This window comes from Ambystoma mexicanum, chromosome 1p (assembly GCF_040938575.1).
Source record: "Ambystoma mexicanum isolate Mex_15411 chromosome 1p, UKY_AmexF1_1, whole genome shotgun sequence".
In the NCBI taxonomy this organism is placed as follows: domain Eukaryota; kingdom Metazoa; phylum Chordata; class Amphibia; order Caudata; family Ambystomatidae; genus Ambystoma; species Ambystoma mexicanum.
The window spans coordinates 1474209299-1474231780 of NC_090921.1; the positions used below are offsets into that span (position 1 = coordinate 1474209299).

At 42.4% G+C, this 22482-nt stretch overlaps 17 non-coding genes across 17 annotated transcripts; all 17 read left to right on the forward strand.

Moving 5' to 3' along the window:
- The first annotated feature begins 43 nt into the window (after positions 1-43).
- Positions 44-117, forward strand: TRNAI-AAU (transfer RNA isoleucine (anticodon AAU)). Its single transcript has one exon. It is a non-coding gene; the product is annotated as a tRNA-Ile (tRNA).
- Positions 118-842: 725 nt separating this feature from the next.
- TRNAI-AAU (transfer RNA isoleucine (anticodon AAU)) lies at positions 843-916 on the forward strand. The gene has a single exon. It is a non-coding gene; the product is annotated as a tRNA-Ile (tRNA).
- Positions 917-1640: 724 nt separating this feature from the next.
- TRNAI-AAU (transfer RNA isoleucine (anticodon AAU)) lies at positions 1641-1714 on the forward strand. Its single transcript has one exon. It is a non-coding gene; the product is annotated as a tRNA-Ile (tRNA).
- Positions 1715-2389: 675 nt separating this feature from the next.
- On the forward strand, positions 2390-2463 carry TRNAI-AAU (transfer RNA isoleucine (anticodon AAU)). The gene has a single exon. It is a non-coding gene; the product is annotated as a tRNA-Ile (tRNA).
- A 1021-nt stretch (positions 2464-3484) lies between these two features.
- On the forward strand, positions 3485-3558 carry TRNAI-AAU (transfer RNA isoleucine (anticodon AAU)). The gene has a single exon. It is a non-coding gene; the product is annotated as a tRNA-Ile (tRNA).
- A 726-nt stretch (positions 3559-4284) lies between these two features.
- Positions 4285-4358, forward strand: TRNAI-AAU (transfer RNA isoleucine (anticodon AAU)). The gene has a single exon. It is a non-coding gene; the product is annotated as a tRNA-Ile (tRNA).
- Positions 4359-5868: 1510 nt separating this feature from the next.
- Positions 5869-5942, forward strand: TRNAI-AAU (transfer RNA isoleucine (anticodon AAU)). Its single transcript has one exon. It is a non-coding gene; the product is annotated as a tRNA-Ile (tRNA).
- Positions 5943-6667: 725 nt separating this feature from the next.
- Positions 6668-6741, forward strand: TRNAI-AAU (transfer RNA isoleucine (anticodon AAU)). The gene has a single exon. It is a non-coding gene; the product is annotated as a tRNA-Ile (tRNA).
- Positions 6742-7911: 1170 nt separating this feature from the next.
- Positions 7912-7985, forward strand: TRNAI-AAU (transfer RNA isoleucine (anticodon AAU)). Its single transcript has one exon. It is a non-coding gene; the product is annotated as a tRNA-Ile (tRNA).
- Positions 7986-8709: 724 nt separating this feature from the next.
- On the forward strand, positions 8710-8783 carry TRNAI-AAU (transfer RNA isoleucine (anticodon AAU)). The gene has a single exon. It is a non-coding gene; the product is annotated as a tRNA-Ile (tRNA).
- Positions 8784-9507: 724 nt separating this feature from the next.
- TRNAI-AAU (transfer RNA isoleucine (anticodon AAU)) lies at positions 9508-9581 on the forward strand. The gene has a single exon. It is a non-coding gene; the product is annotated as a tRNA-Ile (tRNA).
- A 676-nt stretch (positions 9582-10257) lies between these two features.
- TRNAI-AAU (transfer RNA isoleucine (anticodon AAU)) lies at positions 10258-10331 on the forward strand. The gene has a single exon. It is a non-coding gene; the product is annotated as a tRNA-Ile (tRNA).
- A 5067-nt stretch (positions 10332-15398) lies between these two features.
- On the forward strand, positions 15399-15472 carry TRNAI-AAU (transfer RNA isoleucine (anticodon AAU)). The gene has a single exon. It is a non-coding gene; the product is annotated as a tRNA-Ile (tRNA).
- A 1476-nt stretch (positions 15473-16948) lies between these two features.
- Positions 16949-17022, forward strand: TRNAI-AAU (transfer RNA isoleucine (anticodon AAU)). Its single transcript has one exon. It is a non-coding gene; the product is annotated as a tRNA-Ile (tRNA).
- Positions 17023-18921: 1899 nt separating this feature from the next.
- TRNAI-AAU (transfer RNA isoleucine (anticodon AAU)) lies at positions 18922-18995 on the forward strand. The gene has a single exon. It is a non-coding gene; the product is annotated as a tRNA-Ile (tRNA).
- Positions 18996-19837: 842 nt separating this feature from the next.
- On the forward strand, positions 19838-19911 carry TRNAI-AAU (transfer RNA isoleucine (anticodon AAU)). Its single transcript has one exon. It is a non-coding gene; the product is annotated as a tRNA-Ile (tRNA).
- A 1159-nt stretch (positions 19912-21070) lies between these two features.
- Positions 21071-21144, forward strand: TRNAI-AAU (transfer RNA isoleucine (anticodon AAU)). The gene has a single exon. It is a non-coding gene; the product is annotated as a tRNA-Ile (tRNA).
- The last annotated feature ends 1338 nt before the right edge of the window (positions 21145-22482 follow it).

The window sequence follows — 22482 nt, forward strand, 5'->3', positions numbered from 1 at the left end:
TGGCCTCCCTCTTATGCTCCAGTTAGAAATTTGCCTCTCAGCTGGCCGGTTAGCTCAGTTGGTTAGAGCGTGGTGCTAATAACGCCAAGGTCACGGGTTCGATCCCCGTATTGGCCACTTTGTCATTTTGGGAAATATTTCTGCAGAAGGATGAGATTGATGCAGAATTGGCACTCACAGCTTTAGAGTTACTAACACAAGATTGCTGTTTTGTTGGAAGCAGCTGTGCATACATAGTCACGGGTCAGTACTGCTGCGGACATAACCAATGTTGTTGTGAGGATAAGGGTTGTATTTGTGAATGAGTTAGGCATTTTCTTTCAAAGGAAGAAAACTCCCCCCTGCAACTGGCCTCCCTCCTATGCTCCAGTCAGAAGGCATACTTTTTCTGACTGAGCATGGTGCTAATCAAGCCAAGTTAGCGAATTTGATTCCAGTATTGGCCACTTTGTCAATTTGGGAAATATTTCTGCAGAAGCATGTGATTGATGCAGAATTCCCACCCACAGCTTTAGATTTACTATGACTAGTTTGCTGTTTTGTTGGAAGCAGCAGTCCATAAATGGTCACAGGTCAGTACTGCTGTGGGAAATGACCAATGAGATGCATTTAACCTTCTTTGTCCCAGTTCTACTTAAATGTGATGCAGGCTACAAGTCAGTTTGAAGATAATTGTCATATTCATGAATTTCCTTCAGATCACATGTAGTTTTTCTTTAGGTTGTTGTGAGGATAAGGGTTTTATGTGTGAATGAGTTAGGCATGTTTTTTCCAAGGGAAGAAAAAATCCCCCTGCAACTGGCCTCCCTCTTATGGTCCAGTCAGAAATATGCCTCTCAGCTGGCCGGTTAGCTCAGTTGGTTAGAGCGTGGTGCTAATAACGCCAAGGTCACGGGTTCGATCCCCGTATTGGCCACTTTGACATTTTGGGAAATATTTCTGCAGAAGGATGAGATTGATGCACAATTGGCACTCACAGCTTTAGAGTTACTAACACAAGATTGCTGTTTTGTTGGAAGCAGCTGTGCATACATAGTCACGGGTCAGTACTGCTGCGGACATAACCAATGTTGTTGTGAGGATAAGGGTTGTATTTGTGAATGAGTTAGGCATTTTCTTTCAAGGAAAGAAAACTCCCCCCTGCAACAGGCCTCCCTCCTATGCTCCAGTCAGAAGCATGCTTTTTCTGACTGAGCATGGTGCTAATCACGCCAAGTTAGCGAATTTGATCCCAGTATTGGCCACTTTGTCAATTTGGGAAAAATGTCTGCAGAAGCATTAGATTGATGCAGAATTCCCACCCACAGCTTTAGATTTACTATGACTAGTTTGCTGTTTTGTTGGAAGCAGCAGTCCATAAATGGTCACAGGTCAGTACTGCTGTGGGAAATGACCAATGAGATGCATTTAACCTTCTTTGTCCCAGTTCTACTTAAATGTGATGCAGGCTACAAGTCAGTTTGAAGATAATTGTCATATTCATGAATTTCCTTCAGATCACATGTAGTTTTTCTTTAGGTTGTTGTGAGGATAAGGGTTTTATGTGTGAATGAGTTAGGCATTTTTTTTCCAAGGGAAGAAAAATTCCCCCTGCAACTGGCCTCCCTCTTATGGTCCAGTCAGAAATGTTCCTCTCAGCTGGCCGGTTAGCTCAGTTGGTTAGAGCGTGGTGCTAATAATGCCAAGGTCACGGGTTCGATCCCCGTATTGGCCACTTTGTCATTTTGGGAAATATTTCTGCAGAAGGATGAGATTGATGCAGAATTGGCACTCACAGCTTTAGAGTTACTAACACAAGATTGCTGTTTTGTTGGAAGCAGCTGTGCATACATAGTCACGGGTCAGTACTGCTGCGGACATAACCAATGTTATTGTGAGGATAAGGGTTGTATTTGTGAATGAGTTAGGCATTTTCTTTCAAGGAAAGAAAACTCCCCCCTGCAACTGGCCTCCCTCCTATGCTCCAGTCAGAAGCATACTTTTTCTGACTGAGCATGGTGCTAATCACGCCAAGTTAGCGAATTTGATCCCAGTATTGGCCACTTTGTCAATTTGGGAAAAATGTCTGCAGAAGCATTAGATTGATGCAGAATTCCCACCCACAGCTTTAGATTTACTATGACTAGTTTGCTGTTTTGTTGGAAGCAGCAGTCCATAAATGGTCACAGGTCAGTACTGCTGTGGGAAATGACCAATGAGATGCATTTAACCTTCTTTGTCCCAGTTCTACTTAAATGTGATGCAGGCTACAAGTCAGTTTGAAGATAATTGTCATATTCATGAATTTCCTTCAGATCACATGTAGTTTTTCTTTAGGTTGTTGTGAGGATAAGGGTTTTATGTGTGAATGAGTTAGGCATTTTTTTCCAAGATAATAAGACTCTCAGCTGGCCGGTTAGCTCAGTTGGTTAGAGCGTGGTGCTAATAACGCCAAGGTCACGGGTTCGATCCCCGTATTGGCCACTTTGTCATTTTGGGAAATATTTCTGCAGAAGCATGAGATTGATGCAGAATTGGCACTCACAGCTTTAGAGTTACTAACACAAGATTGCTGTTTTGTTGGAAGCAGCTGTGCATACATAGTCACGGGTCAGTACTGCTGCGGACATAACCAATGTTGTTGTGAGGATAAGGGTTGTATTTGTGAATGAGTTAGGCATTTTTTTTCCAAGGGAAGAAAACATCCCTCTACAACTGGCCTCCTGCTTATGCTTGAGTCAGAAACAAAACTCTCAGCTGGCTGTTTAGCTCATTTGGTTAGAGCGTGGTGCTAATAATGGCAAGGTCACGGGTCCCCGTATTGGCCTCCTTGTCATTTTGGGAAATATTTCTGCAGAAGCATGAGATTGATGCAGAATTGGCACTCACAGCTTTAGAGTTACTAACACAAGATTGCTGTTTTGTTGGAAGCAGCTGTGCATACATGGTCACGGGTCAGTACTGCTGCGGGACATAACCAATGTTGTTGTGAGGATAAGGGTTGTATTTGTGAATGAGTTAGGCATTTTCTTTCAAGGGAAGAAAACTCCCCCCTGCAACTGGCCTCCCTCCTATGCTCCAGTCAGAAGGCATACTTTTTCTGACTGAGCATGGTGCTAATCATGCCAAGTTAGCGGATTTGATCCCAGTATTGGCCACTTTGTCAATTTGGGAAATATTTCTGCAGAAGCATGAGATTGATGCAGAATTCCCACCCACAGCTTTAGATTTACTATGACTAGTTTGCTGTTTTGTTGGAAGCAGCAGTCCATAAATGGTCACAGGTCAGTACTGCTGTGGGAAATGACCAATGAGATGCATTTAACCTTCTTTGTCCCAGTTCTACTTAAATGTGATGCAGGCTACAAGTCAGTTTGAAGATAATTGTCATATTCATGAATTTCCTTCAGATCACATGTAGTTTTTCTTTAGGTTGTTGTGAGGATAAGGGTTTTATGTGTGAATGAGTTAGGCATTTTTTTCCAAGGGAAACAGACTCTCAGCTGGCCGGTTAGCTCAGTTGGTTAGAGCGTGGTGCTAATAACGCCAAGGTCACGGGTTCGATCCCCGTATTGGCCACTTTGTCATTTTGGGAAATATTTCTGCAGAAGCATGAGATTGATGCAGAATTGGCACTCACAGCTTTAGAGTTACTAACACAAGATTGCTGTTTTGGTGGAAGCAGCTGTGCATACATGGTCACGGGTCAGTACTGCTGCGGGACATAACCAATGTTGTTGTGAGGATAAGGGTTGTATTTGTGAATGAGTTAGGCATTTTCTTTCAAGGGAAGAAAACTCCCCCCTGCAACTGGCCTCCCTCCTATGCTCCAGTCAGAAGGCATACTTTTTCTGACTGAGCATGGTGCTAATCACGCCAAGTTAGCGGATTTGATCCCAGTATTGGCCACTTTGTCAATTTGGGAAATATTTCTGCAGAAGCATGAGATTGATGCAGGAGTCCCACCCACAGCTTTAGATTTACTATGACTAGTTTGCTGTTTTGTTGGAAGCAGCAGTCCATAAATGGTCACAGGTCAGTACTGCTGTGGGAAATGACCAATGAGATGCATTTAACCTTCTTTGTCCCAGTTCTACTTAAATGTGATGCAGGCTACACGTCAGTTTGAAGGTAATTGTCAAATTCATGAATTTCCTTCAGATCACATGTAGTTTTTCTTTAGGTTGTTGTGAGGATAAGGGTTTTATGTGTGAAAGACTTAGGCATTTTTTTTGCAAGGGGAGAAAAAATCCCCCTGCAACTGGCCTCCCTCTTATGCTCCAGTCAGAAACAGGACTCTCAGCTGGTCGGTTAGCTCAGTTGGTTAGAGCGTGGTGCTAATAATGCCAAGGTCACGGGTTCGATCCCCGTATTGGCCACTTTGTCATTTTGGGAAATATTTCTGCAGAAGCATGAGATTGATGCAGAATTGGCACTCACAGCTTTAGAGTTACTAACACAAGATTGCTGTTTTGTTGGTAGCAGCTGTGCATACATGGTCACGGGTCAGTACTGCTGCGGGACATAACCAATGTTGTTGTGAGGATAAGGGTTGTATTTGTGAATGAGTTAGGCATTTTCTTTCAAGGGAAGAAAGCTCCCCCCTGCAACTGGCCTCCCTCCTATGCTCCACTCAGAAGGCTTACTTTTTCTGACTGAGCATGGTGCTAATCACGCTAAGTTAGCGAATTTTATCCCAGTATTGGCCACTTTGTCAATTTGGGAAATATTTCTGCAGAAGCATGAGATTGATGCAGAATTCCCACCCACAGCTTTATATTTACTATGACTAGTTTGCTGTTTTGTTGGAAACAGCAGTCCATAAATGGTCACAGGTCAGTACTGCTGTGGGAAATGACCAATGAGATGCATTTAACCTTCTTTGTCCCAGTTCTACTTAAATGTGATGCAGGCTACAAGTCAGTTTGAAGATAATTGTCATATTCGTGAATTTCCTTCAGATCACATGTAGTTTTTCTTTAGGTTGTTGTGAGGATAAGGGTTTTATGTGTGAATGAGTTAGGTATTTTTTTTCCAAGGGAAGAAAAAGTCCCCCTGCAACTGGCCTCCCTCTTATGCTCCAGTCAGAAATATTCCTCACAGCTGGCCGGTTAGCTCAGTTGGTTAGAGCGTGGTGTTAATAATGTCAAGGTCATATTGGCCACTTTGTCATTTTGGGAAATATTTCTGCAGAAGGATGAGATTGATGCACAATTGGCACTCACAGCTTTAGAGTTACTAACACAAGATTGCTGTTTTGTTGGAAGCAGCTGTGCATACATAGTCACGGGTCAGTACTGCTGCGGACATAACTAATGTTGTTGTGAGGATAAGGGTTGTATTTGTGAATGAGTTAGGCATTTTCTTTCAAGGGAAGAAAACTCCCCCCTGCAACTGGCCTCCCTCCTATGCTCCAGTCAGAAGGCATACTTTTTCTGACTGAGCATGGTGCTAATCACGCCAAGTTAGCGAATTTGATCCCAGTATTGGCCACTTTGTCAATTTGGGAAGTATTTCTGCAGAAGCATGAGATTGATGCAGAATTCCCACCCACAGCTTTAGATTTACTATGACTAGTTTCCTGTTTTGTTGGAAGCAGCAGTCCATAAATGGTCACAGGTCAGTACTGCTGTGGGAAATGACCAATGAGATGCATTTAACCTTCTTTGTCCCAGTTCTACTTAAATGTGATGCAGGCTACAAGTCAGTTTGAAGATAATTGTCATATTCGTGAATTTCCTTCAGATCACATGTAGTTTTTCTTTAGGTTGTTGTGAGGATAAGGGTTTTATGTGTGAATGAGTTAGGCATTTTTTTTCCAAGGGAAGAAAAAATCCCCCTGCAACTGGCCTCCCTCTTATGCTCCAGTTAGAAATTTGCCTCTCAGCTGGCCGGTTAGCTCAGTTGGTTAGAGCGTGGTGCTAATAACGCCAAGGTCACGGGTTCGATCCCCGTATTGGCCACTTTGTCATTTTGGGAAATATTTCTGCAGAAGGATGAGATTGATGCAGAATTGGCACTCACAGCTTTAGAGTTACTAACACAAGATTGCTGTTTTGTTGGAAGCAGCTGTGCATACATAGTCACGGGTCAGTACTGCTGCGGACATAACCAATGTTGTTGTGAGGATAAGGGTTGTATTTGTGAATGAGTTAGGCATTTTCTTTCAAAGGAAGAAAACTCCCCCCTGCAACTGGCCTCCCTCCTATGCTCCAGTCAGAAGGCATACTTTTTCTGACTGAGCATGGTGCTAATCAAGCCAAGTTAGCGAATTTGATCCCAGTATTGGCCACTTTGTCAATTTGGGAAATATTTCTGCAGAAGCATGTGATTGATGCAGAATTCCCACCCACAGCTTTAGATTTACTATGACTAGTTTGCTGTTTTGTTGGAAGCAGCAGTCCATAAATGGTCACAGGTCAGTACTGCTGTGGGAAATGACCAATGAGATGCATTTAACCTTCTTTGTCCCAGTTCTACTTAAATGTGATGCAGGCTACAAGTCAGTTTGAAGATAATTGTCATATTCATGAATTTCCTTCAGATCACATGTAGTTTTTCTTTAGGTTGTTGTGAGGATAAGGGTTTTATGTGTGAATGAGTTAGGCATGTTTTTTCCAAGGGAAGAAAAAATCCCCCTGCAACTGGCCTCCCTCTTATGGTCCAGTCAGAAATATGCCTGTTAGCTGGCCGGTTAGCTCAGTTGGTTAGAGCGTGGTGCTAATAACGCCAAGGTCACGGGTTCGATCCCCGTATTGGCCACTTTGACATTTTGGGAAATATTTCTGCAGAAGGATGAGATTGATGCACAATTGGCACTCACAGCTTTAGAGTTACTAACACAAGATTGCTGTTTTGTTGGAAGCAGCTGTGCATACATAGTCACGGGTCAGTACTGCTGCGGACATAACCAATGTTGTTGTGAGGATAAGGGTTGTATTTGTGAATGAGTTAGGCATTTTCTTTCAAGGAAAGAAAACTCCCCCCTGCAACAGGCCTCCCTCCTATGCTCCAGTCAGAAGCATGCTTTTTCTGACTGAGCATGGTGCTAATCACGCCAAGTTAGCGAATTTGATCCCAGTATTGGCCACTTTGTCAATTTGGGAAACATGTCTGCAGAAGCATTAGATTGATGCAGAATTCCCACCCACAGCTTTAGATTTACTATGACTAGTTTGCTGTTTTGTTGGAAGCAGCAGTCCATAAATGGTCACAGGTCAGTACTGCTGTGGGAAATGACCAATGAGATGCATTTAACCTTCTTTGTCCCAGTTCTACTTAAATGTGATGCAGGCTACAAGTCAGTTTGAAGATAATTGTCATATTCATGAATTTCCTTCAGATCACATGTAGTTTTTCTTTAGGTTGTTGTGAGGATAAGGGTTTTATGTGTGAATGAGTTAGGCATTTTTTTTCCAAGGGAACTCCCCCCTGCAACTGGCCTCCCTCCTATGCTCCAGTCAGAAGGCATACTTTTTCTGACTGAGCATGGTGCTAATCAAGCCAAGTTAGCGAATTTGATCCCAGTATTGGCCACTTTGTCAATTTGGGAAATATTTCTGCAGAAGCATGTGATTGATGCAGAATTCCCACCCACAGCTTTAGATTTACTATGACTAGTTTGCTGTTTTGTTGGAAGCAGCAGTCCATAAATGGTCACAGGTCAGTACTGCTGTGGGAAATGACCAATGAGATGCATTTAACCTTCTTTGTCCCAGTTCTACTTAAATGTGATGCAGGCTACAAGTCAGTTTGAAGATAATTGTCATATTCATGAATTTCCTTCAGATCACATGTAGTTTTTCTTTAGGTTGTTGTGAGGATAAGGGTTTTATGTGTGAATGAGTTAGGCATGTTTTTTCCAAGGGAAGAAAAAATCCCCCTGCAACTGGCCTCCCTCTTATGGTCCAGTCAGAAATATGCCTCTCAGCTGGCCGGTTAGCTCAGTTGGTTAGAGCGTGGTGCTAATAACGCCAAGGTCACGGGTTCGATCCCCGTATTGGCCACTTTGACATTTTGGGAAATATTTCTGCAGAAGGATGAGATTGATGCACAATTGGCACTCACAGCTTTAGAGTTACTAACACAAGATTGCTGTTTTGTTGGAAGCAGCTGTGCATACATAGTCACGGGTCAGTACTGCTGCGGACATAACCAATGTTGTTGTGAGGATAAGGGTTGTATTTGTGAATGAGTTAGGCATTTTCTTTCAAGGAAAGAAAACTCCCCCCTGCAACTGGCCTCCCTCCTATGCTCCAGTCAGAAGCATGCTTTTTCTGACTGAGCATGGTGCTAATCACGCCAAGTTAGCGAATTTGATCCCAGTATTGGCCACTTTGTCAATTTGGGAAAAATGTCTGCAGAAGCATTAGATTGATGCAGAATTCCCACCCACAGCTTTAGATTTACTATGACTAGTTTGCTGTTTTGTTGGAAGCAGCAGTCCATAAATGGTCACAGGTCAGTACTGCTGTGGGAAATGACCAATGAGATGCATTTAACCTTCTTTGTCCCAGTTCTACTTAAATGTGATGCAGGCTACAAGTCAGTTTGAAGATAATTGTCATATTCATGAATTTCCTTCAGATCACATGTAGTTTTTCTTTAGGTTGTTGTGAGGATAAGGGTTTTATGTGTGAATGAGTTAGGCATTTTTTTTCCAAGGGAAGAAAAAATCCCCCTGCAACTGGCCTCCCTCTTATGGTCCAGTCAGAAATATTCCTTTCAGCTGGCCGGTTAGCTCAGTTGGTTAGAGCGTGGTGCTAATAATGCCAAGGTCACGGGTTCGATCCCCGTATTGGCCACTTTGTCATTTTGGGAAATATTTCTGCAGAAGGATGAGATTGATGCAGAATTGGCACTCACAGCTTTAGAGTTACTAACACAAGATTGCTGTTTTGTTGGAAGCAGCTGTGCATACATAGTCACGGGTCAGTACTGCTGCGGACATAACCAATGTTGTTGTGAGGATAAGGGTTGTATTTGTGAATGAGTTAGGCATTTTCTTTCAAGGAAAGAAAACTCCCCCCTGCAACTGGCCTCCCTCCTATGCTCCAGTCAGAAGCATGCTTTTTCTGACTGAGCATGGTGCTAATCACGCCAAGTTAGCGAATTTGATCCCAGTATTGGCCACTTTGTCAATTTGGGAAAAATGTCTGCAGAAGCATTAGATTGATGCAGAATTCCCACCCACAGCTTTAGATTTACTATGACTAGTTTGCTGTTTTGTTGGAAGCAGCAGTCCATAAATGGTCACAGGTCAGTACTGCTGTGGGAAATGACCAATGAGATGCATTTAACCTTCTTTGTCCCAGTTCTACTTAAATGTGATGCAGGCTACAAGTCAGTTTGAAGATAATTGTCATATTCATGAATTTCCTTCAGATCACATGTAGTTTTTCTTTAGGTTGTTGTGAGGATAAGGGTTTTATGTGTGAATGAGTTAGGCATTTTTTTTCCAAGGGAAGAAAAAATCCCCCTGCAACTGGCCTCCCTCTTATGGTCCAGTCAGAAATGTTCCTCTCAGCTGGCCGGTTAGCTCAGTTGGTTAGAGCGTGGTGCTAATAACGCCAAGGTCACGGGTTCGATCCCCGTATTGGCCACTTTGTCATTTTGGGAAATATTTCTGCAGAAGGATGAGATTGATGCAGAATTGGCACTCACAGCTTTAGAGTTACTAACACAAGATTGCTGTTTTGTTGGAAGCAGCTGTGCATACATAGTCACGGGTCAGTACTGCTGCGGACATAACCAATGTTGTTGTGAGGATAAGGGTTGTATTTGTGAATGAGTTAGGCATTTTCTTTCAAAGGAAGAAAACTCCCCCCTGCAACTGGCCTCCCTCCTATGCTCCAGTCAGAAGGCATACTTTTTCTGACTGAGCATGGTGCTAATCAAGCCAAGTTAGCGAATTTGATCCCAGTATTGGCGACTTTGTCAATTTGGGAAATATTTCTGCAGAAGCATGTGATTGATGCAGAATTCCCACCCACAGCTTTAGATTTACTATGACTAGTTTGCTGTTTTGTTGGAAGCAGCAGTCCATAAATGGTCACAGGTCAGTACTGCTGTGGGAAATGACCAATGAGATGCATTTAACCTTCTTTGTCCCAGTTCTACTTAAATGTGATGCAGGCTACAAGTCAGTTTGAAGATAATTGTCATATTCATGAATTTCCTTCAGATCACATGTAGTTTTTCTTTAGGTTGTTGTGAGGATAAGGGTTTTATGTGTGAATGAGTTAGGCATTTTTTTCCAAGATAATAAGACTCTCAGCTGGCCGGTTAGCTCAGTTGGTTAGAGCGTGGTGCTAATAATGCCAAGGTCACGGGTTCGATCCCCGTATTGGCCACTTTGTCATTTTGGGAAATATTTCTGCAGAAGCATGAGATTGATGCAGAATTGGCACTCACAGCTTTAGAGTTACTAACACAAGATTGCTGTTTTGTTGGAAGCAGCTGTGCATACATAGTCACGGGTCAGTACTGCTGCGGACATAACCAATGTTGTTGTGAGGATAAGGGTTGTATTTGTGAATGAGTTAGGCATTTTTTTTCCAAGGGAAGAAAACATCCCCCTACAACTGGCCTCCTGCTTATGCTTGAGTCAGAAACAAAACTCTCAGCTGGCTGTTTAGCTCATTTGGTTAGAGCGTGGTGCTAATAATGGCAAGGTCACGGGTCCCCGTATTGGCCTCCTTGTCATTTTGGGAAATATTTCTGCAGAAGCATGAGATTGATGCAGAATTGGCACTCACAGCTTTAGAGTTACTAACACAAGATTGCTGTTTTGTTGGAAGCAGCTGTGCATACATGGTCACGGGTCAGTACTGCTGCGGGACATAACCAATGTTGTTGTGAGGATAAGGGTTGTATTTGTGAATGAGTTAGGCATTTTCTTTCAAGGGAAGAAAACTCCCCCTGCAACTGGCCTCCCTCCTATGCTCCAGTCAGAAGGCATACTTTTTCTGACTGAGCATGGTGCTAATCACGCCAAGTTAGCGAATTTGATCCCAGTTTTGGCCACTTTGTCAATTTGGGAAATATTTCTGCAGAAGCATGAGATTGATGCAGAAGTCCCACACACAGCTTTAGATTTACTATGACTAGTTTGCTGTTTTGTTGGAAGCAGCAGTCCATAAATGGTCACAGGTCAGTACTGCTGTGGGAAATGACCAATGAGATGCATTTAACCTTCTTTGTCCCAGTTCTACTTAAATGTGATGCAGGCTACAAGTCAGTTTGAAGATAATTTTAATATTCATGAATTTCCTTCAGATCACATGGCGTTTTTCTTTAGGTTGTTGTGAGGATAAGGGTTGTGATGCAGGCTACAAGTCAGTTTGAAGATAATTGTCATATTCATGAATTTCCTTCAGATCACATGTGGTTTTTCTTTAGGTTGTTGTGAGGATAAGGGTTTTATGTGTGAATGAGTTAGGCATTTTTTTTCCAAGGGAAAAAGACTCTCAGCTGGCCGGTTAGCTCAGTTGGTTAGAGTGTGGTGCTAATAATGCCAAGGTCACGGGTTCGATCCCTGTATTGGCGACTTTGTCATTTTGGGAAATATTTCTGCAGAAGCATGAGATTGATGCAGAATTCGCACCCACAGCTTTAGATTTACTATGACTAGTTTGCTGTTTTGTTTCAAGCAGCAGTCCATAAATGGTCACGGGTCAATACTGCTGCGGCACTTCCAATGAGATGCATTTAACCTTCTTTGTCCCAGTTCTACTTAAATGTGATGCAGGCCACAAGTCAGTTTGAAGATAATTGTAATATTCATGAATTTCCTTCAGATCACATGCAGTTTTTCTTTAGGTTGTTGTGAGGATAAGGGTTGTATGTGTGAATGAGTTAGGCATTTTTTTTCCAAGGTTAGAAAAAATCCCCCTGCAACTGGCCTGCCTCCTATGCTCCAGTCAGAAGGCAAAGTTTTTCTGACTGAGCATGGTGCTAATCACGCCAAGTTAGCGAATTTGATCCCAGTATTGGCCACTTTGTCAATTTGGGAAATATTTCTGCAGAAGCATGAGATTGATGCAGAATTCCCACCCACAGCTTTAGATTTACTATGACTAGTTTGCTGTTTTGTTTCAAGCAGCAGTCCATAAATGGTCAGGGGTCAGTACTGCTGCGGGACTTCCAATGAGATGCATTTAACCTTCTTTGTCCCAGTTCTACTTAAATGTGATGCAGGCTACAAGTCAGTTTGAAGATAATTGTCATATTCATGAATTTCCTTCAGATCACATGTAGTTTTTCTTTAGGTTGTTGTGAGGATAAGGGTTTTATGTGTGAATGAGTTAGGCATTTTTTTCCAAGGGAAGAAAAAATCCCCCTGCAACTGGCCTCCCTCTTATGCTCCAGTCAGAAACAGGACTCTCAGCTGGCCGGTTAGCTCAGTTGGTTAGAGAGTGGTGCTAATAACGCCAAGGTTATGGGTTTGATCCCCGTATTGGCCACTTTGTCATTTTGGGAAATATTTCTGCAGAAGCATGAGATTGATGCAGAATTGGCACTCACAGCTTTAGAGTTACTAATGACCAATGAGATGCATTTAACCTTCTTTGTCCCAGTTCTACTTAAATGTGATGCAGGCTACAAGTCAGTTTGAAGATAATTGTCATATTCGTGAATTTCCTTCAGATCACATGTAGTTTTTCTTTAGGTTGTTGTGAGGATAAGGGTTTTATGTGTGAATGAGTAAGGCATTTTTTTTCCAAGGGAAGAAAAAGTCCCCCTGCAACTGGCCTCCCTCTTATTCTCCAGTCAGAAATGTACCTCTCAGCTGGCCGTTTAGCTCAGTTGGTTAGAGCGTGATGCTAATAGCGCCAAGGTCACGGGTTCGATCCCCGTATAGGCCACTTTGTCATTTTGGGAAATATTTCTGCAGAAGGATGAGATTGATGCAGAATTGGCACTCACAGCTTTAGAGTTACTAACACAAGATTGCTGTTTTGTTGGAAGCAGCTGTGCATACATAGTCACGGGTCAGTACTGCTGCGGACATAACCAATGTTGTTGTGAGGATAAGGGTTGTATTTGTGAATGAGTTAGGCATTTTCTTTCAAGGGAAGAAAACTCCCCCCTGCAACTGGCCTCCCTCCTATGCTCCAGTCAGAAGGCTTACTTTTTATGACTGAGCATGGTGCTAATCACGCCAAGTTAGCGAATTTGATCCCAGCATTGGCCACTTTGTCAATTTGGGAAATATTTCTGCAGAAGGATGAGATTGATGCATAATTGGCACTCACAGCTTTAGAGTTACTAACACAAGATTGCTGTTTTGTTGGAAGCAGCTGTGCATACATAGTCACAGGTCAGTACTACTGCGGACATAACCAATGTTGTTGTGAGGATAAGGGTTGTATTTGTGAATGAGTTAGGCATTTTCTTTCAAGGGAAGAAAACTCCCCCCTGCAACTGGCCTCCCTCCGATGCTCCAGTCAGAAGGCATACTTTTTCTGACTGAGCATGGTGCTAATCACGCCAAGTTAGCGAATTTGATCCCAGTATTGGCCACTTTGTCAATTTGGGAAATATTTCTGCAGAAGCATGAGATTGATGCAGAATTCCCACCCACAGCTTTAGATTTATTATGACAAGTTTGCTGTTTTGTTGGAAGCAGCAGTCCATAAATGGTCACAGGTCAGTACTGCTGTGGGAAATGACCAATGAGATGCATTTAACCTTCTTTGTCCCAGTTCTACTTAAATGTGATGCAGGCTACAAGTCAGTTTGAAGATAATTGTCATATTCATGAATTTCCTTCAGATCACATGTAGTTTTTCTTTAGGTTGTTGTGAGGATAAGGGTTTTATGTGTGAATGAGTTAGGCATTTTTTTCCAAGGGTAAAAGACTTTCAGCTGGCCGGTTAGCTCAGTTGGTTAGAGCATGGTGCTAATAACACCAAGGTCATGGGTTTGATCCCCGTATTGGCCACTTTGTCATTTTGGGAAATATTTCTGCAGAAGCATGAGATTGATGCAGAATTGGCACTCACAGCTTTAGAGTTACTAACACAAGTTTGCTGTTTTGTTGGAAGCAGCTGTGCATACATGGTCACGGGTCCGTACTGCTGCGGGACATAACCAATGTTGTTGTGAGGATAAGGGTTGTATTTGTGAATGAGTTAGGCATTTTCTTTCAAGGGAAGAAAACTCCCCCCTGCAACTGGCCTCCCTCCTATGCTCCAGTCAGAAGGCATACTTTTTCTGACTGAGCATGGTGCTAATCACGCCAAGTTAGCGAATTTGATCCCAGTATTGGCCACTTTGTCAATTTGGGAAATATTTCTGCAGAAGCATGAGATTGATGCAGAATTCCCACCCACAGCTTTAGATTTACTATGACTAGTTTGCTGTTTTGTTGGAAGCAGCAGTCCATAAATGGTCACAGGTCAGTACTGCTGTGGGAAATGACCAATGAGATGCATTTAACCTTCTTTGTCCCAGTTCTACTTAAATGTGATGCAGGCTACAAGTCAGTTTGAAGATAATTGTCATATTCATGAATTTCCTTCAGATCACATGTAGTTTTTCTTTAGGTTGTTGTGAGGATAAGGGTTTTATGTGTGAATGAGTTAGGCATTTTTTTTCCAAGGGAAGAAAAAATCCCCCTGCAACTGGCCTCCCTCTTATGGTCCAGTCAGAAATATGCCTCTCAGCTGGCTGGTTAGCTCAGTTGGTTGGAGCGTGGTGCTAATAACACCAAGGTCACGGGTTCGATCCCCGTATTGGCCACTTTGTCATTTTGGGAAATATTTCTGCAGAAGGATGAGATTGATGCAGAATTGGCACTCACAGCTTTAGAGTTACTAACACAAGATTGCTGTTTTGTTGGAAGCAGCTGTGCATACATAGTCACGGGTCAGTACTACTGCGGACATAACCAATGTTGTTGTGAGGATAAGGGTTGTATTTGTGAATGAGTTAGGCTTTTTCTTTCAAGGGAAGAAAACTCCCCCCTGCAACTGGCCTCCCTCCTATGCTCCAGTCAGAAGGCATACTTTTTCTGACTGAGCATGGTGCTAATCACGCCAAGTTAGCGAATTTGATCCCAGTATTGGCCACTGTCAATTTGGGAAATATTTCTGCAGAAGCATGAGATTGATGCAGAATTCCCACCCACAGCTTTAGATTTACTATGACAAGTTTGCTGTTTTGTTGGAAGCAGCAGTCCATAAATGGTCACAGGTCAGTACTGCTGTGGGAAATGACCAATGAGATGCATTTAACCTTCTTTGTCCCAGTTCTACTTAAATGTGATGCAGGCTACAAGTCAGTTTGAAGATAATTGTCATATTCATGAATTTCCTTCAGATCACATGTAGTTTTTCTTTAGGTTGTTGTGAGGATAAGGGTTTTATGTGTGAATGAGTTAGGCATTTTTTTCCAAGCGAAAAATACTCTCAGCTGGCCGGTTAGCTCAGTTGGTTAGAGCGTGGTGCTAATAACGCCAAGGTCACAGGTTCGATCCCTGTATTGGCCACTTTGTCATTTTGGGAAATATTTCTGCAGAAGGATGAGATTGATGCAGAATTGGCACTCACAGCTTTAGAGTTACTAACACAAGACTGCTGTTTTGTTGGAAGCAGCTGTGCATACATAGTCACGGGTCAGTACTGCTGCGGACATAACCAATGTTGTTGTGAGGATAAGGGTTGTATTTGTGAATGAGTTAGGCATTTTCTTTCAAGGGAAGAAAACTCCCCCCTGCAACTGGCCTCCCTCCTATGCTCCAGTCAGAAGGCATACTTTTTCTGACTGAGCATGGTGCTAATCACGCCAAGTTAGCGAATTTGATCCCAGTATTGGCCACTTTGTCAATTTGGGAAATATTTCTGCAGAAGCATGAGATTGATGCAGAATTCCCACCCACAGCTTTAGATTTACTATGACTAGTTTGCTGTTTTGTTGGAAGCAGCAGTCCATAAATGGTCACAGGTCAGTACTGCTGTGGGAAATGACCAATGAGATGCATTTAACCTTCTTTGTCCCAGTTCTACTTAAATGTGATGCAGGCTACAAGTCAGTTTGAAGATAATTGTCATATTCATGAATTTCCTTCAGATCACATGTAGTTTTTCTTTAGGTTGTTGTGAGGATAAGGGTTTTATGTGTGAATGAGTTAGGCATTTTTTTTCCAAGGGAAAAAGACTTTCAGCTGACCGGTTAGCTCAGTTGGTTAGAGCGTGGTGCTAATAACACCAAGGTCATGGGTTCGATCCCCGTATTGGCCACTTTGTCATTTTGGGAAATATTTCTGCAGAAGCATGAGATTGATGCAGAATTGGCACTCACAGCTTTAGAGTTACTAACACAAGTTTGCTGTTTTGTTGGAAGCAGCTGTGCATACATGGTCACGGGTCAGTACTGCTGCGGGACATAACCAATGTTGTTGTGAGGATAAGGGTTGTATTTGTGAATGAGTTAGGCATTTTCTTTCAAGGGAAGAAAACTGCCCCCTGCAACTGGCCTCCCTCCTATGCTCCAGTCAGAAGGCATACTTTTTCTGACTGAGCATGGTGCTAATCACGCCAAGTTAGCGAATTTGATCCCAGTATTGGCCACTTTGTCAATTTGGGAAATATTTCTGCAGAAGCATGAGATTGATGCAGAAGTCCCACACACAGCTTTAGATTTACTATGACTAGTTTGCTGTTTTGTTGGAAGCAGCAGTCCATAAATGGTCACAGGTCAGTACTGCTGTGGGAAATGACCAATGAGATGCATTTAACCTTCTTTGTCCCAGTTCTACTTAAATGTGATGCAGGCTACAAGTCAGTTTGAAGATAATTGTCATATTCATGAATTTCCTTCAGATCACATGTAGTTTTTCTTTAGGTTTTTGTGAGGATAAGGGTTTTATGTGTGAATGAGTTAGGCATTTTTTTCCAAGGGAAGAAAAAATCCCCCTGCAACTGGCCTCTCTCTTATGCTCCAGTCAGAAACAGGACTCTCAGCTGGCCGGTTAGCTCAGTTGGTTAGAGCGTGGTGCTAATAACGCCAAGGTTACGGGTTTGATCCCCGTATTGGCCACTTTGTCATTTTGGGAAATATTTCTGCAGAAGCATGAGATTGATGCAGAATTGGCACTCACAGCTTTAGAGTTACTAATGAGCAATGAGATGCATTTAACCTTCTTTGTCCCAGTTCTACTTACATGTGATGCAGGCTACAAGTCAGTTTGAAGATAATTGTCATATTCGTGAATTTCCTTCAGATCACATGTAGTTTTTCTTTAGGTTGTTGTGAGGATAAGGGTTTTATGTGTGAATGAGTAAGGCATTTTTTTTCCAAGGGAAGAAAAAGTCCCCCTGCAACTGGCCTCCCTCTTATGCTCCAGTCAGAAATATACCTCTCAGCTGGCCGTTTAGCTCAGTTGGTTAGAGCGTGATGCTAATAACGCCAAGGTCACGTATTGGCCACTTTGTCATTTTGGGAAATATTTCTGCAGAAGGATGAGATTGATGCAGAATTGGCACTCACAGCTTTAGAGTTACTAACACAAGATTGCTGTTTTGTTGGAAGCAGCTGTGCATACATAGTCACGGGTCAGTACCGCTGCGGACATAACCAATGTTGTTGTGAGGATAAGGGTTGTATTTGTGAATGAGTTAGGCATTTTCTTTCAAGGGAAGAAAACTCCCCCCTGCAACTGGCCTCCCTCCTATGCTCCAGTCAGAAGGCTTACTTTTTCTGACTGAGCATGGTGCTAATCACGCCAAGTTAGCGAATTTGATCCCAGCATTGGCCACTTTGTCAATTTGGGAAATATTTCTGCAGAAGGATGAGATTGATGCAGAATTGGCACTCACAGCTTTAGATTTACTATGACAAGTTTGCTGTTTTGTTGGAAGCAGCAGTCCATAAATGGTCACAGGTCAGTACTGCTGTGGGAAATGACCAATGAGATGCATTTAACCTTCTTTGTCCCAGTTCTACTTAAATGTGATGCAGGCTACAAGTCAGTTTGAAGATAATTGTCATATTCATGAATTTCCTTCAGATCACATGTAGTTTTTCTTTAGGTTGTTGTGAGGATAAGGGTTTTATGTGTGAATGAGTTAGGCATTTTTTTCCAAGGGAAAAAGACGCTCAGTTGGTTAGAGCGTGGTGCTAATAACACCAAGGTCACGGGTTCGATCCCCGTATTGGCCACTTTGTCATTTTGGGAAATATTTCTGCAGAAGGATGAGATTGATGCAGAATTGGCACTCACAGCTTTAGAGTTACTAACACAAGATTGCTGTTTTGTTGGAAGCAGCTGTGCATACATAGTCACGGGTCAGTACTGCTGCGGACATAACCAATGTTGTTGTGAGGATAAGGGTTGTAATTGTGAATGAGTTAGGCATTTTCTTTCAAGGAAAGAAAACTCCCCCCTGCAACTGGCCTCCCTCCTATGCTCCAGTCAGAAGCATACTTTTTCTGACTGAGCATGGTGCTAATCACGCCAAGTTAGCGAATTTGATCCCAGTATTGGCCACTTTGTCAATTTGGGAAAAATTTCGGCAGAAGCATTAGATTAATGCAGAATTCCCACCCACAGCTTTAGATTTACTATGACAAGTTTGCTGTTTTGTTGGAAGCAGCAGTCCATAAATGGTCACAGGTCAGTACTGCTGTGGGAAATGACCAATGAGATGCATTTAACCTTCTTTGTCGCAGTACTACTTAAATGTGATGCAGGCCACAAGTCAGTTTGAAGATAATTGCAATATTCATGAATTTCCTTCAGATCACATGGCGTTTTTCTTTAGGTTGTTGTGAGGATAAGGGTTGTGATGCAGGCTACAAGTCAGTTTGAAGATAATTGTCATATTCATGAATTTCCTTCAGATCACATGTAGTTTTTCTTTAGGTTGTTGTGAGGATAAGGGTTTTATGTGTGAATGAGTTAGGCATTTTTTTTCCAAGGGAAAAAGACTCTCAGCTGGCCGGTTAGCTCAGTTGGTTAGAGCGTGGTGCTAATAATGCCAAGGTCACGGGTTCGATCCCCGTATTGGCCACTTTGTCATTTTGGGAAATATTTCTGCAGAAGCATGAGATTGATGCAGAATTCCCACCCACAGCTTTAGATTTACTATGACTTGTTTGCTGTTTTGTTTCAAGCAGCAGTCCATAAATGGTCACGGGTCAATACTGCTGCGGCACTTCCAATGAGATGCATTTAACCTTCTTTGTCCCAGTTCTACTTAAATGTGATGCAGGCCACAAGTCAGTTTGAAGATAATTGTAATATTCATGAATTTCCTTCAGATCACATGCAGTTTTTCTTTAGGTTGTTGTGAGGATAAGGGTTGTATGTGTGAATGAGTTAGGCATTTTTTTTCCAAGGTTAGAAAAAATCCCCCTGCAACTGGCCTCCCTCCTATGCTCCAGTCAGAAGGCAAACTTTTTCTGACTGAGCATGGTGCTAATCACGCCAAGTTAGCGAATTTGATCCCAGTATTGGCCACTTTGTCAATTTGGGAAATATTTCTGCAGAAGCATGAGATTGATGCAGAATTCCCACCCACAGCTTTAGATTTACTATGACTAGTTTGCTGTTTTGTTTCAAGCAGCAGTCCATAAATGGTCACGGGTCAGTACTGCTGCGGGACTTCCAATGAGATGCATTTAACCTTCTTTGTCCCAGTTCTACTTAAATGTGATGCAGGCTACAAGTCAGTTTGAAGATAATTGTCATATTCATGAATTTCCTTCAGATCACATGTAGTTTTTCTTTAGGTTTTTGTGAGGATAAGGGTTTTATGTGTGAATGAGTTAGGCATTTTTTTCCAAGGGAAGAAAAAATCCCCCTGCAACTGGCCTCCCTCTTATGCTCCAGTCAGAAACAGGACTCTCAGCTGGCCGGTTAGCTCAGTTGGTTAGAGCGTGGTGCTAATAACGCCAAGGTTACGGGTTTGATCCCCGTATTGGCCACTTTGTCATTTTGGGAAATATTTCTGCAGAAGCATGAGATTGATGCAGAATTGGCACTCACAGCTTTAGAGTTACTAATGACCAATGAGATGCATTTAACCTTCTTTGTCCCAGTTCTACTTACATGTGATGCAGGCTACAAGTCAGTTTGAAGATAATTGTCATATTCGTGAATTTCCTTCAGATCACATGTAGTTTTTCTTTAGGTTGTTGTGAGGATAAGGGTTTTATGTGTGAATGAGTAAGGCATTTTTTTTCCAAGGGAAGAAAAAGTCCCCCTGCAACTGGCCTCCCTCTTATGCTCCAGTCAGAAATATACCTCTCAGCTGGCCGTTTAGCTCAGTTGGTTAGAGCGTGATGCTAATAACGCCAAGGTCACGTATTGGCCACTTTGTCATTTTGGGAAATATTTCTGCAGAAGGATGAGATTGATGCAGAATTGGCACTCACAGCTTTAGAGTTACTAACACAAGATTGCTGTTTTGTTGGAAGCAGCTGTGCATACATAGTCACGGGTCAGTACCGCTGCGGACATAACCAATGTTGTTGTGAGGATAAGGGTTGTATTTGTGAATGAGTTAGGCATTTTCTTTCAAGGGAAGAAAACTCCCCCCTGCAACTGGCAACAGGCATTTTTTTTCCAAGTTTAGAAAAAATCCCCCTGCAACTGGCCTCCCTCCTATGCTCCAGTCAGAAGGCAAACTTTTTCTGACTGAGCATGGTGCTAATCACGCCAAGTTAGCGAATTTGATCCCAGTATTGGCCACTTTGTCAATTTGGGAAATATTTCTGCAGAAGCATGAGATTGATGCAGAATTCCCACCCACAGCTTTAGATTTACTATGACTAGTTTGCTGTTTTGTTTCAAGCAGCAGTCCATAAATGGTCACGGGTCAGTACTGCTGCGGGACTTCCAATGAGATGCATTTAACCTTCTTTGTCCCAGTTCTACTTAAATGTGATGCAGGCTACAAGTCAGTTTGAAGATAATTGTCATATTCATGAATTTCCTTCAGATCACATGTAGTTTTTCTTTAGGTTTTTGTGAGGATAAGGGTTTTATGTGTGAATGAGTTAGGCATTTTTTTCCAAGGGAAGAAAAAATCCCCCTGCAACTGGCCTCCCTCTTATGCTCCAGTCAGAAACAGGACTCTCAGCTGGCCGGTTAGCTCAGTTGGTTAGAGCGTGGTGCTAATAACGCCAAGGTTACGGGTTTGATCCCCGTATTGGCCACTTTGTCATTTTGGGAAATATTTCTGCAGAAGCATGAGATTGATGCAGAATTGGCACTCACAGCTTTAGAGTTACTAATGACCAATGAGATGCATTTAACCTTCTTTGTCCCAGTTCTACTTAAATGTGATGCAGGCTACAAGTCAGTTTGAAGATAATTGTCATATTCGTGAATTTCCTTCAGATCACATGTAGTTTTTCTTTAGGTTGTTGTGAGGATAAGGGTTTTATGTGTGAATGAGTAAGGCATTTTTTTTCCAAGGGAAGAAAAAGTCCCCCTGCAACTGGCCTCCCTCTTATGCTCCAGTCAGAAATATACCTCTCAGCTGGCCGTTTAGCTCAGTTGGTTAGAGCGTGATGCTAATAACGCCAAGGTCACGTATTGGCCACTTTGTCATTTTGGGAAATATTTCTGCAGAAGGATGAGATTGATGCAGAATTGGCACTCACAGCTTTAGAGTTACTAACACAAGATTGCTGTTTTGTTGGAAGCAGCTGTGCATACATAGTCACGGGTCAGTACCGCTGCGGACATAACCAATGTTGTTGTGAGGATAAGGGTTGTATTTGTGAATGAGTTAGGCATTTTCTTTCAAGGGAAGAAAACTCCCCCCTGCAACTGGCCTCCCTCCTATGCTCCAGTCAGAAGGCTTACTTTTTCTGACTGAGCATGGTGCTAATCACGCCAAGTTAGCGAATTTGATCCCAGCATTGGCCACTTTGTCAATTTGGGAAATATTTCTGCAGAAGGATGAGATTGATGCAGAATTGGCACTCACAGCTTTAGATTTACTATGACAAGTTTGCTGTTTTGTTGGAAGCAGCAGTCCATAAATGGTCACAGGTCAGTACTGCTGTGGGAAATGACCAATGAGATGCATTTAACCTTCTTTGTCCCAGTTCTACTTAAATGTGATGCAGGCTACAAGTCAGTTTGAAGATAATTGTCATATTCATGAATTTCCTTCAGATCACATGTAGTTTTTCTTTAGGTTGTTGTGAGGATAAGGGTTTTATGTGTGAATGAGTTAGGCATTTTTTTCCAAAGGAAAAAGACGCTCAGTTGGTTAGAGCGTGGTGCTAATAACACCAAGGTCACGGGTTCGATCCCCGTATTGGCCACTTTGTCATTTTGGGAAATATTTCTGCAGAAGGATGAAATTGATGCAGAATTGGCACTCACAGCTTTAGAGTTACTAACACAAGATTGCTGTTTTGTTGGAAGCAGCTGTGCATACATAGTCATGGGTCAGTACTGCTGCGGACATAACCAATGTTGTTGTGAGGATAAGGGTTGTATTTGTGAATGAGTTAGGCATTTTGTTTCAAGGGAAGAAA